A 14,630-nucleotide genomic window follows, 5' to 3' on the forward strand; every position below is an offset into this window, starting at 1 on the left:
TTCCATCAAAATCGGATCATTTTTGTTTGAGTTATCGTGCTAATGGAGACACACACATATATATATGAATTTGAACGGATGGCGTTTTTGGCTTCTAGGGACCTCAGAACGAAGAAGTAAATCGGTCCCGGGTCCAGGTCTACCATGAGTACTACGGTAATAACTTATTCCCTATATGGGAAATTCCCTAAAATTCAAATAACTTCTGGTTTTGTCGTTACAAAATCCAAATGCAACAGCTTACCAAGTTTGCGCGGCTTCATATACAACAATACAACCTACTAACTAACTATAATTACTATTAATTATTATTATTATAACTATTATTATTGTTGGGGGTTTTGTTTGTGGAGTCTAGCTAACTCAAAAATTATAATCAGTGTAAAGGTAAATAAATAATTTACTATTTGACTCTCATTCCCATATTCACATGGCACATCTGAGACCTTTTCCTATTAAAGTTTACTACATTTTAAGTACCCAAAAAGAAAAGAAAACTACCTAAAGTATATTTTATCAGCAGGTCCTAAAGCACAACCACCTCTAATACATTAGAGGTGTATTAGAGGTGACAGTGCCTAAAGACACAAGATAATTAAGCATCAGAGACGAAACTAAAGATGGAAAAAAGCTTGAGTAATATTTTTTGGCCCGTACGATGAACTATGTCTTTTGTCATAATCTACCATTCTTAAAGGTAGATTTAACAAAGTGTACATTGTTTACCTTATTAAATTATTGGAAAATCCACATTTGCTATAACGAACACCTGTTATAGAGGAATGACTGTTTGGTCTGTAAACTATTATGTTAGTTTACACTAAGAAACAAGTGTCAATAGAATCCAGTCGTCAACAATGTAGCAATGATCTACAATCGATTGCAATCGAAAACTATTCTCAATACATTCGATTGATTACAATCAAGGATTGAAAGTAAACAAAATACAGTGTGATTGAAAAGTCCTGGAACGGAGTAATATATTTGTTACCATTATAGATCAATTAGTAAAAAAATATAGCATTAGGAATATAGCACACACATAGGAATATAGCACTTGGTACATCAATAATAACCATAAATGTCTACTCTTTTAAGCTATTACTGTATTACTTTTTTTACCTCTTATGGGGGACGGCCCACGAGGAGTAAGAAAAAAATCTTAAATAGCAGCATAGGCCTAGGTCGAGTTTGGTTTTAAATTAAAGGTCTTATTTAGTCAAACACATTGCCGCAAGCCCGAAATCAAACGGACAACCGAGTCAAAAATGACAGCCGTTCAAATATTTCTTGAGTTTGCCCCATTTTGAATCTTTGACCGGCTGCCATTTTTCTACCCAGTTGTTATTTTGAGCTCAAATTTGTGGCATTGTATTCTACTAATAAAGATCTTAAATCTTATGTGCATATGGACCGATGCCTATGTTTAGGATTTTCTTCCGACTTCTAGCGGGTGCCCCTCAAGAAAGCATTGCAAATTCAAGGAAACTTTGAGCAGCTGTTATTTTCGACTACATTGTCCGTTTGAGTTTAGGTTTGTGACATTGTGTTTTACTAATGGAGTCCTTTAATTTTATACCGTACTCGATTGATGCTGCTTTAAGACTTTCGTCTGACTCCCCGTAGGCCGTCCCCCTTAAGGGATAAAACAGTAGCATTAGGTTAAAAGACCATACATTTATGGCTATAATTGATTTACCAAGTATCATTCCTTTATAATAGTATAAAATATATTGACACCGTTCCAGGACTTTTCAATCACACTATAACCTGTAATGATCTCGACTTGAGCTGATTTTGTAACATAGTTACAGTTTTTTTCCTAGGACGCTTGGCACGAACCCGGAATTGTTTTTCACATTACTGGAGGCTAGATCTAGGGGTTACGGCATTATCACTTAGATCAAATTCATTGGTGATTTGGCGGGATTTGGACCCGGGCCCCAGGAACCGGAGTCCCGCGCTCTAACCACTAGATACAGTAGAATGAAGTTATTTAGTTCTGTAGTATGACGAAAAATGCTCTATACTGAGACATGCATAGTTATCTATGCCACATACAGCTTCCGGTAATATAGCAGTATATATTTCAAACATATTGGCTGGGGTTTCCAAGTTTGACGATTTCTTCTTGGTTGTCATTTGTAAAACATAACAGATCTAATAACAAAATTCCCGAGGATGAATTATAACTAGATCCCTGATCCGGGAATGGCAGTTATCAACATAAAACTTTCCTAACTTTTCAGCAAAACGTGTTCTTAGGTTTTGCAGTATTTTTTTACATTCGGTGTGAAAGTACAAAAATATCTGAAAGCACAAAAAGTACGTCAAATATCACTTGTAGTAATATATTTACACTTATACTGTTTACTCACAAGGCGATAAATACATATAAATGATGGTAAGTGGTGATCGATTTCAATTGAACACTCCAATCATAGGCGAAGATTATTTTATATGAATAGATATTTTATATGTATTTACCGTCTTGTGAGTAAACAGTATAAGTGTAAATATATTACTACAAGTGTTATTTGACGTACTTTTTGAGCTTTCGGGTAATTTTATAACACGTACAATGCTGATAAAGAAGTGATTAACCAAAATATGTCAAATAACACTAGTAATAATATATTTCCACTTAAACTGTTTACTCACAGGATGGTAAATACGTATAAAAGATGGTAAGTGGTGATCGAATTCGATTGGAGTGTCCAATGGTACTTTCAGGTAATTTAAGAACACGTACGATGCTGATCAAGAAATTTATTATTCGGTGGCGAACCAATTTTTTAGTAGTGATAGTTATACTTTGTTAGTTTTCTTGATATTCGGACACACATTATGGGTTCCAAGCCACTGAGTCACGGTATTATTAGCTAAAAGTCATTGGTGATTGGTGAGATTCGAACCCGGGCACCTAATGACAGAAGTGCTGCGCTCATATCACTACATGTAGACTACCGTATTTCTGATAGCGAAGACGCATCAGAACCATCGAAGTATATAAAACAACATGTGTTATATAGTTGTGTTATATAGTTCGATGATCAGAACATAAGATTGGATAAATTATTTATCCTTCATTTTAAAAGAATAATCTTATGAACAAATTATGTTTTTAACAAATTATTCAATTGTTTTGCACGAAATTTGTGCATTCAAGATTCTTATAGCCTAGGACTTCACTTCATACAGGGTGGAACGAAGTTAGTATTAACAAACATAGGTGTTAAACTAGTTAGTTTTAGTTATAAAATGGCCTATATAGTTTAAAATTACCTATATATGAAAAACTACTATTTCTTTGCTTTTTCATTCATAAATTTAGGAGCTTCCATTGAAAAACACGAAACGGTTAAAAATTGCAATTCCTGTAAAATAACATGTACAGTACTTACTTAAATAATATGGCAATTAATTGCTGCTTTTAAATAATGCTTGCATTAATTACTGTGTTTTTTAGAACCCTTGTGAAATGTTTTATTAGAATATTAAGGACATATTGGGATTATTATTTATGATTATTAGGAATTCTACTATTATAGTATAGTTGTATGGATCAATTTATTTCAGTGTCTCCTTAATGTAACAAGAATTGATTCATTATGTTTTCAAAATCCTAAATTGCATTAATTAAATTCTGTTGATCGTAATCTTGCAAAATGTACCATCAAAACATCAAAACAAATAACAATATTTTGCAACTTTCTCATATGCTCGGTAGTGGGCGCATTTCACTTTCTGTCATCCTATGAATCTATCTTTATTTAGCTTAGGTGAAAGGGGAGCTTGGGAAATGGGTAAGACCAACATTACATAAATAAATGTTACTATAACCTGACCAGGTGTTGTGATATGGGGTAGTTGAAGTACGTACCTTTGGTGCTGAAGACAAGGGTTCAAGACCCACTAAACAACAATATTTTTATGTATGTGATAGTAATATAATAATCGTAACCATTCACATGACTACAGGGATTTTCCCTACGGGAATTGAAGCTTGAAATTTACCACGGGCCTTGTGGGTTGATTGGTTGCCATGACAGGGTTTGGAAGATAAGAATAAAGTATAAACAAAAGAGTCTTATCATTTATGTCTATTACAGGCAATTTATACAAGCACATTACAAATACAGTACAAAATGAAAGAACGATCGGATTAATTCCGTTGAACATAATATACTGTACTACAAAATGAAAAAGTAATTAGAGCCTATATGCTCCATTGTCTTGAGATATTGCAGATAGACATCCTGTGAAACACATTGTACCGTTGACTGTGAAAACTGCAAGTAGGTATAAATCCCATTTACTCATATAGGCCTATATGAACCATATGTACCATCGCCTTTGGGATACTGCAAGTAAACATTCAATTTACGCAAACTAGATGTAGCATTGACTTTGGACACTGTAATTAAACATGCCATTTACGCGAATCATATGTTCCGTTCAATACCTTTAAAATCTGCAAGTATACATCTCATTTACGATAAACAAATGTAGCGTTGACTTTCAATACTGCAAGTAGACATCCCATTGATGTACATAGGGAACAATCATTTCGTGGTTACATTTCCCAAAACTATGGGATTAATACGCTCGCTCCGTTCAATATTGCAAACAGACAACTGCAACGTACACCTATGATTTCACATTTTATTATTTACAATCTATAAATCAACAGAAAGACATATTTCATAGTCTTACAAAATATTTGGTCTGGTTTGTGTTAATCACCTATGTGACAATACATAGCAAATGTAAACAAAGTAACGCTCTTACTGTCCGCGTCCATGAAAAAAAATACCTCTAAAAAACTAAACATGAAACTTTTTGAGTCCGGACACAACGTATTGGAACCCTAAAAAGGTTCCTTTATCTCTGGTCCGCAGGAGCAGAGTGCGAGAAATTCGACAAAAAATCTTCTCGTGGACTGTTTGTACCAATTTCTGAAAATGTTACGCCGATCGGACGGCCAACGTATGAATGAAATACAAATACTATTTTGATTCTTTATAGATACTAGATAGACAGAATTTCCCACTTCATTCCGCTACATTCTATACCCGCGGCGCGTGGGATCATTATGATGGAACACTTGCGATAAATATCTTATCTGGGTAAAAACATGTAAGCAATTTTGCTACGGGGTTTTCTACGCTAATCCGGTGTTGAATTCCATTGCATAACAGTATTATGATGAACTCATCATGCAAAATATAACATAGTGTATTATATATCACGTTGTAGAGTACGATTGTCAACTGCATCACTGAACGTGATGTAACCGTGAAAATGTTAATGGGTCTTTATGGGTTAAAATATCACGAGTTTACTGCTTCGTGCTTCGTACTTTAATACTCTCTTAAAGGTACTTTTATACCTACTTACAACGTAGGTATGAACGGAAAAGTAGGTATGAATAGAGATGAGTGTAGGATGAGTGGCGTGATATTGTAGTCGTGTTAGTGACTAAGGCCGACTTATTCCTTAGATACAGCTGTTAATCAATAGCCCATACAGCTAATGGCAACTAAGGAAACTACAGTTCATAGTGGAATCCGAACTACATTTTTGCCTTGGTATTAAAGAATTGGTTTAATTATCAGGATAGTACTGCGGATAATCGTAGTACTCACTAGTGCGGACGTTAATCCACACCAGATATCCCAACACATGGTAATACAGGGTGGTCATATATTATTGTACACATTTTAAGATTAAATACATAAATGACCAAACATGGGAATTGTTTAGTGAAATGACACATTTAAAGCAGTTTTATTCAGTAACTGAAAAAAAAAATTATAAAAATGTCAGTAATTGTGCTTATAAAAAGTCTGTGAAAATCACCTAAACTATGAGTGTAATTTATGTTTTCTTCTCAATGACTTGTGTTGTGGCATAGTCAGCTGGCCAACAATGGACCTTTCTACACCAGCTGTATACAGTACATGACATTTTACGAATCAAACATCAAACTGACCTAAGAATCAAAATGACTAGTGCGCAAGAAAAAGCAAAGTGTGTTATTTGGTTTCATGAAAGCAGATTCGTAAGAACTGTTCGAAGGAGGCTTCGTTTAGAGTATGACCGTAATTCTCCGAGTAACAATTCTATAAAATGGTGGTGCATACAGTTCGAACGAACGGGAAGTGTCTAACAGTCTAAAGGGCCCTCTCCTCATATAAGATAATAACTTACAACAATAGTTAGGTCATTTTTAAATAATTTTTATAATCAGTTTTTATAATTACTGAGGACCATTTTAGCGAATTTCCCTATAGGGAAGTAGCTATTACCGTAGGTCTCATGGTAAGACTTAGGCCCGGGACCGATTTACTTTTTCATTTTGATGTCCCCAGAGGCCAAAAACACCATTCGTTCAAATTTTTATATATGTATATATATATATAGATTTATATATATATATATGTGTCCGTGAACACGATAACTTGAGTAATTTTTATCCGATTTTGATGAAATTTGGTTTGAAGGTGTAAGGCGGGATAAACTTGAATGAGTTCGCGATCCAGCATGATCGGACTATGGGAACAGGGTTTTATGGGGGGTTTTATGGGGTAAAAATTTGTTTTTCTCATATTTGACCCTCAAAACACAAAATTTCCCAATTTTTCTCTAAACCTTTTTAAAGAGCTTAAAAAAACAAACAATTCAGTATATCAAAGTGTTTTGTACGGTTATTGGTTACGGAGAAAACTAAAAAAAATGGTAAATTTAAAATTCCCATGTTATTCTTATGGAGAATATTGTAAAATGTTGTATTTTGCTTGTTTATGGATATATTTTGATCAAACTTGGCAATTTTTTTTATTTAATAGTAAGCTATCAATATTTTACTAAAAACACACTTTATTAGTTTCCTTGTAGCAGCAAACCTAGGTACTCGTTAAACCTAATGTTATTTAAATAGATCAATTGAAAATCAATTCAGCCAAATGGAAATTCGCTTAGACGGCAGGTTTGCTGCGGCGGGGGTATTATTATTATTTATTTGCAGTTAATGTACAAAACTCATTTAAATTTGATATTTAATGAAACCATTCCTATGTTTCTAAGTTGCTTGATTATGTGTGTATTTAATCTTAAAATGTGTACAATAATTTATGACCACCCTCTATTACATCAACATGAGGGCCTAAAATCTAACTCCTGGGTGTGGTGTAGTGATCAGAGAGCAGGACTATTCTACAATAATGACATTCGAATTCCGCCAAACACAAAATAATAAGCTTAACACAATTTTAGCTTTGTGACATTACGGTGACCCGGCAGTCCAGAGCTCACCTTAAGCTACAGACATCGATGTAGTCTATATAGTCAAGATTATTCATGTATATACTCGTACATGTATGTACAATTTTATGTATATATCTGACCACAAATCTTTTATACACAACCAATATATATATACACAATATATAGCTTGCTAGGCCACTGTGTAGGAGATATAATGTATGTTAATCTATATAATTAGTGAATGATTTCAGAATAGGAGTATACAATATTGGTATGCTTGAAGTACCAATGGATGATTGTAAAGAAGGGAATACCATTTTATTCCAAGAAAATAAATTTAATGATAGAGATAAAAGAGATTAAAATGAGGAAGGGCAAATGAGAAATACTCGAAGGGCAAGAGAGTAATGTTGAGAAATGGAAATATTGAAATTTGAGGAGAGAGAAAAAAATTAACACAAGTATTAGTGGTTACAAGAGGTTACACTGTTTTGCATTTGAAATACAACATATGCTTTAAAAATACAATATATAAATAGGATTATTACACAAAAAGTACTTAACAAAAGGTACTTAACTTCAGGCTGCATTAGACGATTTGTCTCAGTGGCTACAGAATTGGAAAATTAAAGTAAATGAAACAAAATCCGTTCAAGTTACATTTACTATGTCTACAAGAACTTGTCCCCCAGTAACATTGAATAATGTCATGCTTCCACAATCCAACGAAGTTAAGTACCTTGGTATGCATCTCGACAGACGGCTTACATGGCATTCACACATTTGGAACAAACGACTTCATTTAAATTTAAAAACAAACAAACTAAATTGGCTCATTGGTAGAAATTCAAAATTATCTGTTGAAAATAAATTACTTTTATACAAAATTATATTGAAACCTATTTGGACCTACGGTATCCAACTCTGGGGAACCACTTCCAACTCAAACATAGAAATAGTTCAAAGGTTTCAATCGAAAACATTGAGAAAAATTTTACAAGCACCTTGGTTTGTCACTAATAAAGTAATTCATCAAGATACAAAATTACCCTATGTTAAAGAAGAAATAAAGAAACGAAGTGAAAAATACCAAAGAAAATTAGAAACCCATCCAAATTTCCTGGCAGTCAACCTCCTCGACAATAGTGAAGCTACATATAGGCTCAAAAAAATTAATCCAATAGACCTTCCAAATCGTTTTTAGTTAAACTTTTTAAAAGTTTTTGTATGTTAGTGCACTTGATGGAGTGTACCTAACCCATGTTAAAATGGTTATACAATTTACTTATTATTCTAGTATAGAATAGATTGTAAATAAATACTTGTTAAAAAAAAAAGGTAGGTTATTACACAATAGGTGTTTTGAGCAATAGAGCATAGAGCAAAGTTCATTTTAAATAGAACGTTGAAGTTTAGTGAACAATCAGAATACATCAATGGCTGCAGGAACACACAATATTCCAAAATTGTACATACAATTCTAGAATGCAAACCAAACAATCATCTTAGAGTACCCATATCTATTCTGTAATTAAGAACTCTATTTTAAAAGGTATGTTTTATTTTACTTGATAATTTACCTAAAATACTATACGTACTGGAACCGAGACTGTCAACTCATCTACCACAACTAGTACTACTAGTACTACTAGTACTATCTACTACAACATACATGTCAATTTTACTCTGTTCTGGAACTAAATAAAAAAATGAATCATAAATTATCCACATCTTTTAGCTAATTTCCCATATAGGGAATAAGCTATTACCGTAGGTCTCATGGTAAGACCTGGACACGGGACCGATTTACTTTTTTCGTTTTGAGGTCCCTAGAGGCCAAAAACACCATCAGTTAAAATTCATATATATATGTCCGTTAGCGCGATAACTCGAGCAAAAGTGATCCGATTTTGATGAAATTTGGTACAAACGTGTAAACCTACGTTTATTCGAACGAGCCAGCATGATCGGACTATGGAAACGGGGGATTATGGGGCAAAAATTGTTTTTCCCCATTTTTACCCTAAAAAAATCTAAATTTCATAAGTTGCTTTCCAAACCATTTTGTAAAGCCTAAAAAAAGAAATAATTTTGTATATTGAAGCGTTGCTGTATGCCCAACGGTTACGGAGATAATTAAAAAAATTGTATATTTAGAAATCCCATGTTATTCTTAAGGTGAATAAATAAACTGTTTTAGTTTCCTTGTTTATGGATATATTTCAATCAAATTTGGAAATTTTGTTTATTTCATACTAAGCTATCAACATTGCAATGAAAACACCTCAATATCTTACCTGTAGCAGCAAACCTAATTACTCACTAAAATTAATGTTTTTTTAAACGGGAAATAAATCTGACAATTGTTATGGAATATTTTAGTAGAAATCCAGCCATGTAAATGGAAATTCGCTTAGTCTGCAGGTTTGCTGTGGGGGGGGCATTTTAAATATGTACCGTACAGATCCTACAAGAGTGGCTTGTGCGTGATGAGTCGCTGAAAGACCTCTTTGCATAGACCGGTGTCGTAACCTCCTCAAATAATGTCAAGAGTAGTTCTTGGGCAAGAGTGAGACAGAGACAAACAACGGGGGAGGTGTGGTGAAAGCGATCGTGTTTGATGTAAGATGTGCAATACATATTGACAAGCGATCAAATGATAAAATGCAATTCATTAACAAGTGATCAAATGAAATATACTGACGAGCAATACAAAATATCGAATTCAATACATCGACGAGTGATCAAATGCAATACAATAGGTATTGCTTAGTGGTCCTGTCATGTGTTAATGGTCATTCTTTACAGCCACAGCATAATGAATATTTTTTACCCAAAATACTCATACAAAATTTCCCTTTTGGTCCGGAACCTGTGCTCACCTAAAGGGAGTTGAACCTAGGGACCTAGTTAGGGATGGCAACGATATATCGATATTTTTTATGCATCGATATTCTGGTACCCGTTATATCGATATATCACCATCGACAAATTCATCCCGATAGTATAGGAGACAACGACATTTTTTGTCCGATATATCGAATTCATAAAATGACAAAAATTGTCATTTTATTTGTAATTTTCTTGGAAATTCGAGTTCTAATCGCAAACCCATATAACATTTTGACTGTATTTTTTTAAGTATACGCTGATTTTAATGCAGTTTTATTTTTTATTATTATCTCTCTTTTCTTTTACAAACGTTTTAGTTGGCTGTCATGCTCCCCTGAATGCCTGCATGCGAATTCTTCCTCCACTCTACCATTTGGTTTTTGAACGCTCTCCCAAATAAATATTGGAAGTGCAAGTTTGAGAGACTGCATTTGGCTAAGTACTTTGTGTTTAATGTTTTTTATTGGTTTAATTTGGGGTTTTAGGGTATTTTCAATAGTTAATCTTTGTATGAAATATTCCCTGTGTTTGCACATTTTTGAACTTACAATAAGCAGTTTTCTAGGCAAAAAGCGAATTTTTCGATATATCTTTAACCCGGGGGTCAAATACAAAAAAATCGAAACAAAATTCATCGCTCTTAGTGATCACATCTCAAATACTTCAGGTAAAAAAGTAAGACTCGAAATCAAAGCAAGGACCACCACGGGAAAATTCGTCACCCGAAGGAGGAAGTTGTACGGCGGAAGAGAGGTGACCCACATCAGAAGAACAAAGGACAATCGTCAGAACCGTGTTAACACAATGTAAATGAGATGTGAAGAGTGCAAGTGGAAGACAAAGAGGTCTTCGGTATTAGTGTAACTTCGACCATTGATAATGATGGGCGTAGTCAATGCTTTGAGGCGACCGAATCTAATGATTGATAACACAATTACACTGAAATTTTCTAGAGATATTGGGTATACAAACTCCTTGTCCTCGTGGTCATGCATTAATTGCGCCAAAGAGTTCCTTAATTGCGCTAAGCCCTCAAAGGGTTCCAAAAAGATTTCCTTAGTTTTGCCCAGAGGGTAAAATTCCAGGGGGATAAAATTCCGGCGACCCCGAGGGCGTGCTCCCACACAACAGGCTTTGTTGAAGTAGCCTAGCAAGAGGAGAGGACGGAGATGCAGAGGGCTGTGGGCAGAGTGATGAGGATGGGTGTGCATTAATTGCGCCAAGTGACCTGAGTCAGGTAGTCAGGTATTCCTGAATTGCGCCAACTACTCCAGGGAGCCACCCGATACGTTCCTTGACTGCACCAAGTGGCGGCCCTATTTGACTGTATAATTCAGTAGGTTAGGTTATGTTATGTTATGTTAGGTTAGGTTAAGTTAAGTTAGGTTATGTTATGATGACACGTAAACTACGACATTCCTTCTGCCGGCAAGTCATCCCTATCTGCCTTGAGCTTGGTGGAACTAAGGAAATCTTTTTGGAACCCTTTGAGGGCTTAGCGCAATTAAGGAACTCTTTGGCGCAATTAATGCATGACCACGAGGACAAGGAGTTTGTATACCCAATATCTCTAGAAAATTTCAGTGTAATTGTGAACCCCACAATTACACTGAAATTTTCTAGAGATATTGGGGGTCGCCGGAATTTTATCCCCCTGGAATTTTACCCCCTGGGCAAAGCTGACGTCACTATGACGTAGTAACCTGAGTGGCCAAAAGTTTGTTCGCGGCCGGAATTTTACCCCCGCGGATTTGGAAGTCTAATGAAAATAGTCAGAGCGTGATTAATTAGATTAGCGATAAAAACCGGAATTTTACCCCCTGTCCATATAACTAGCGTTTAGGCAACTGAAGATGTACGGGCCGGATTTTTACCCCCGGAATTTTACCCCCCGGAATTTTACCCCCGGAATTTTACCCCCCGGAATTTTACCCCCCGGAATTTTACCCCCTGGCTGATTTTAGAAATTGAATGATTGATTTTCTTATTTCTGTTTTTAATTAATTGTAAACGTGCCATTATTTAGTAGCCTATCTTTATTCATTTATTTTGTAATCTCAACTAAGTAAACAGAATTCGCTGTTTTATTTTGATCATATTAACCAACAGTTGGCTTCAAAGATCGAATCCTGACACTCGAATCTCAAAATTAATATTAAAACCCTGTTCGATTAGTTAATGTTATATATAAATTAAGATAGGCTACTTAATAATAAAATGTTTACCATTAAATTAAAACTGAATGACGATAATTAATCATTCTCACTAATTTATATCTGGCCAGGGGGTAAAAGTCCGGGGAGTAAAATTCCGGGGGGTAAAATTCCGGGGGTAAAATTCCGGGGGTAAAAATCCGGGCCGTACATTTTAGGTTTTTATAATTTGATGTGTTCTGATTAAACTCACAACCATGAAAATATATGTTTAATTCCGCGTTTAATCCATCGAGCTGATGTCGCGAAACCCAAAAGTTCGCAGCCGGAATTTTACCCCCTAGTTTGTGACGTCACGTTTGCCCAGGGGGTAAAATTCCAGGGGGATAAAAATCCGCTACCCCCGCCCACGGCATAACCTCCCCACATAGACCGTCGCAACCCATCAAACTACCAATCAGTCTCACCTCTGAAATTTCGAAACTCTTTGAAAAGTCTCTCCAAAATAATCCCCAACTTTATCAATTCCTTTGCCTCCTCCCTTGCGCGCCTTCAGTTTCGGTTCCAGTAACATGGTAACATGGTAACATGTACGATCGGATTCGGTGAATCGTCATCATAGATAATGGCATATGCATCCAAACCTAGGAGGATTAACTGTTAATCCAATAATCCTAATTAATTTAATGTTTAATCCTCCTAGACCCAAACCAACGATTCCCTCCATCGCCCATCATCCTCGCCACTATGGACGTCCAGAAGGCCTCCGACATTGTCTGCAAGGTCGGATTCGTTTAAAGTTCCTATGGTTTGTCATTAGATGGGTCTCGGTCTGCCTTATCCTTGGTCGTTGCACCTCCCACGTTCGCTGTGGAGCCCTTTCCACCCCATTCACTCTTCCGAATGTAAAAATGAAATTCAAATAAAGACAATGCATTTTTGCAAATAGTTTTTCAATGTTGTAGGCTTATTTTATGTAAGAATAAATTCTTGTTTAATCTTCATAAGATAGTTATGAAATTGGATTAGAATTCGTTAACTATCCTTAACTCCGTTAAGTGCAAGCTGGTTAGTCAACGGGTAGTTATTTAATTTTCTTATAAAAAAAAATTATATCCTATGCAAATACCCAGATCAAACCAAACCTAACAATAGATCTACCTAATTAGGTTTGAAGGCTCCGGCAGCTCATTGATTTTTGTTTTGACCGAAAACAGGGTATGTAGTAATCAGTAATCGAAATAATACAGAAAAGTAACTTAAATTAGGCATTTAAATATTTTAGTTTTTCATTGACAAAAGAGATTTAACTTTACTGTTTATAGGTAGTTGTACTTTTTATTAATTGGAACAGTTTTTGTTTTTACATTTTGTTTTGTTTACAAGACTATTTTTCTTGTCATGTCAATTAAGTTTACTTATATCGCGACTTGTGCAAGCTGTTATCGGAAAGGTCTCGTGTCCTTGGCCGTAGATACCAAATTGCCTAAGTGACCTAACAATTAATTTATTGTGTGATGAAATTCTTAAATATTTTGCATATCTTATTAATGTTATGTATATTGGTTCTTTCATTAATGTTTTAGTGAGAAGAAAACTGGCAATGAATTTTGATACTGCAAACAGACTACCTACTCTATCATCATGATGGTTTGCCTTATTATTCGGAACTATGGTTTACTATGTATGACTATAGACAAAAGAATTTAATATTGACTGTCAGTGGTGCTGCGGTTACCATGGTTACCATAGGTTCTGGCGCACACCACTGGGAGTGCCGTGCAGTTAGCGCTAACGCCGTAACTACATGGCGCTCCCAGCGGTGTGCGCCAGAACCTATGGTACCGCAGCACAGCTGATGGTCTATATTTAATTATTTTTGTCTTTGGTATAAAATCGCTTGAGTATATCAATTCTGGTGGCATGTTTCAGGTAAATTTAAAGTTTCTCCTCAGCTTTACTACTGGGATTTAGTCGAAACAAGCAGTTGTAGTTTTGAAGTAGTAATAATACATAAATAAAGTGTCTTCAATAGTCTTTAAAAATAAAAAAAGCACTCGCACTCTAGCTTTAATGGACAAAAACATACATGAGAATTAAAATTGTCTTCCACTGATCCATTTGTTTCTTGAAAGTGAGTTTGATATGGTAAATGCGGGACGCCGGAATTTTATTCCCCTGGAATTTTACCCCCTGGGCAATGCTGACGTGATTATGACGTAGTAACCTGAGTGGCCAAAAGTTTGTTCGCGGCCGGAATTTTACCCCCGCGGATTTGGAAGTCTAATGAAAATAGTCAGAGCGTGATTAATTAGA

This window comes from Macrosteles quadrilineatus, unplaced genomic scaffold (assembly GCF_028750875.1).
Source record: "Macrosteles quadrilineatus isolate MER2022 unplaced genomic scaffold, UCM_ALF_1.0 Scaffold_3__2_contigs__length_128488019, whole genome shotgun sequence".
Lineage (NCBI taxonomy): Eukaryota > Metazoa > Arthropoda > Insecta > Hemiptera > Cicadellidae > Macrosteles > Macrosteles quadrilineatus.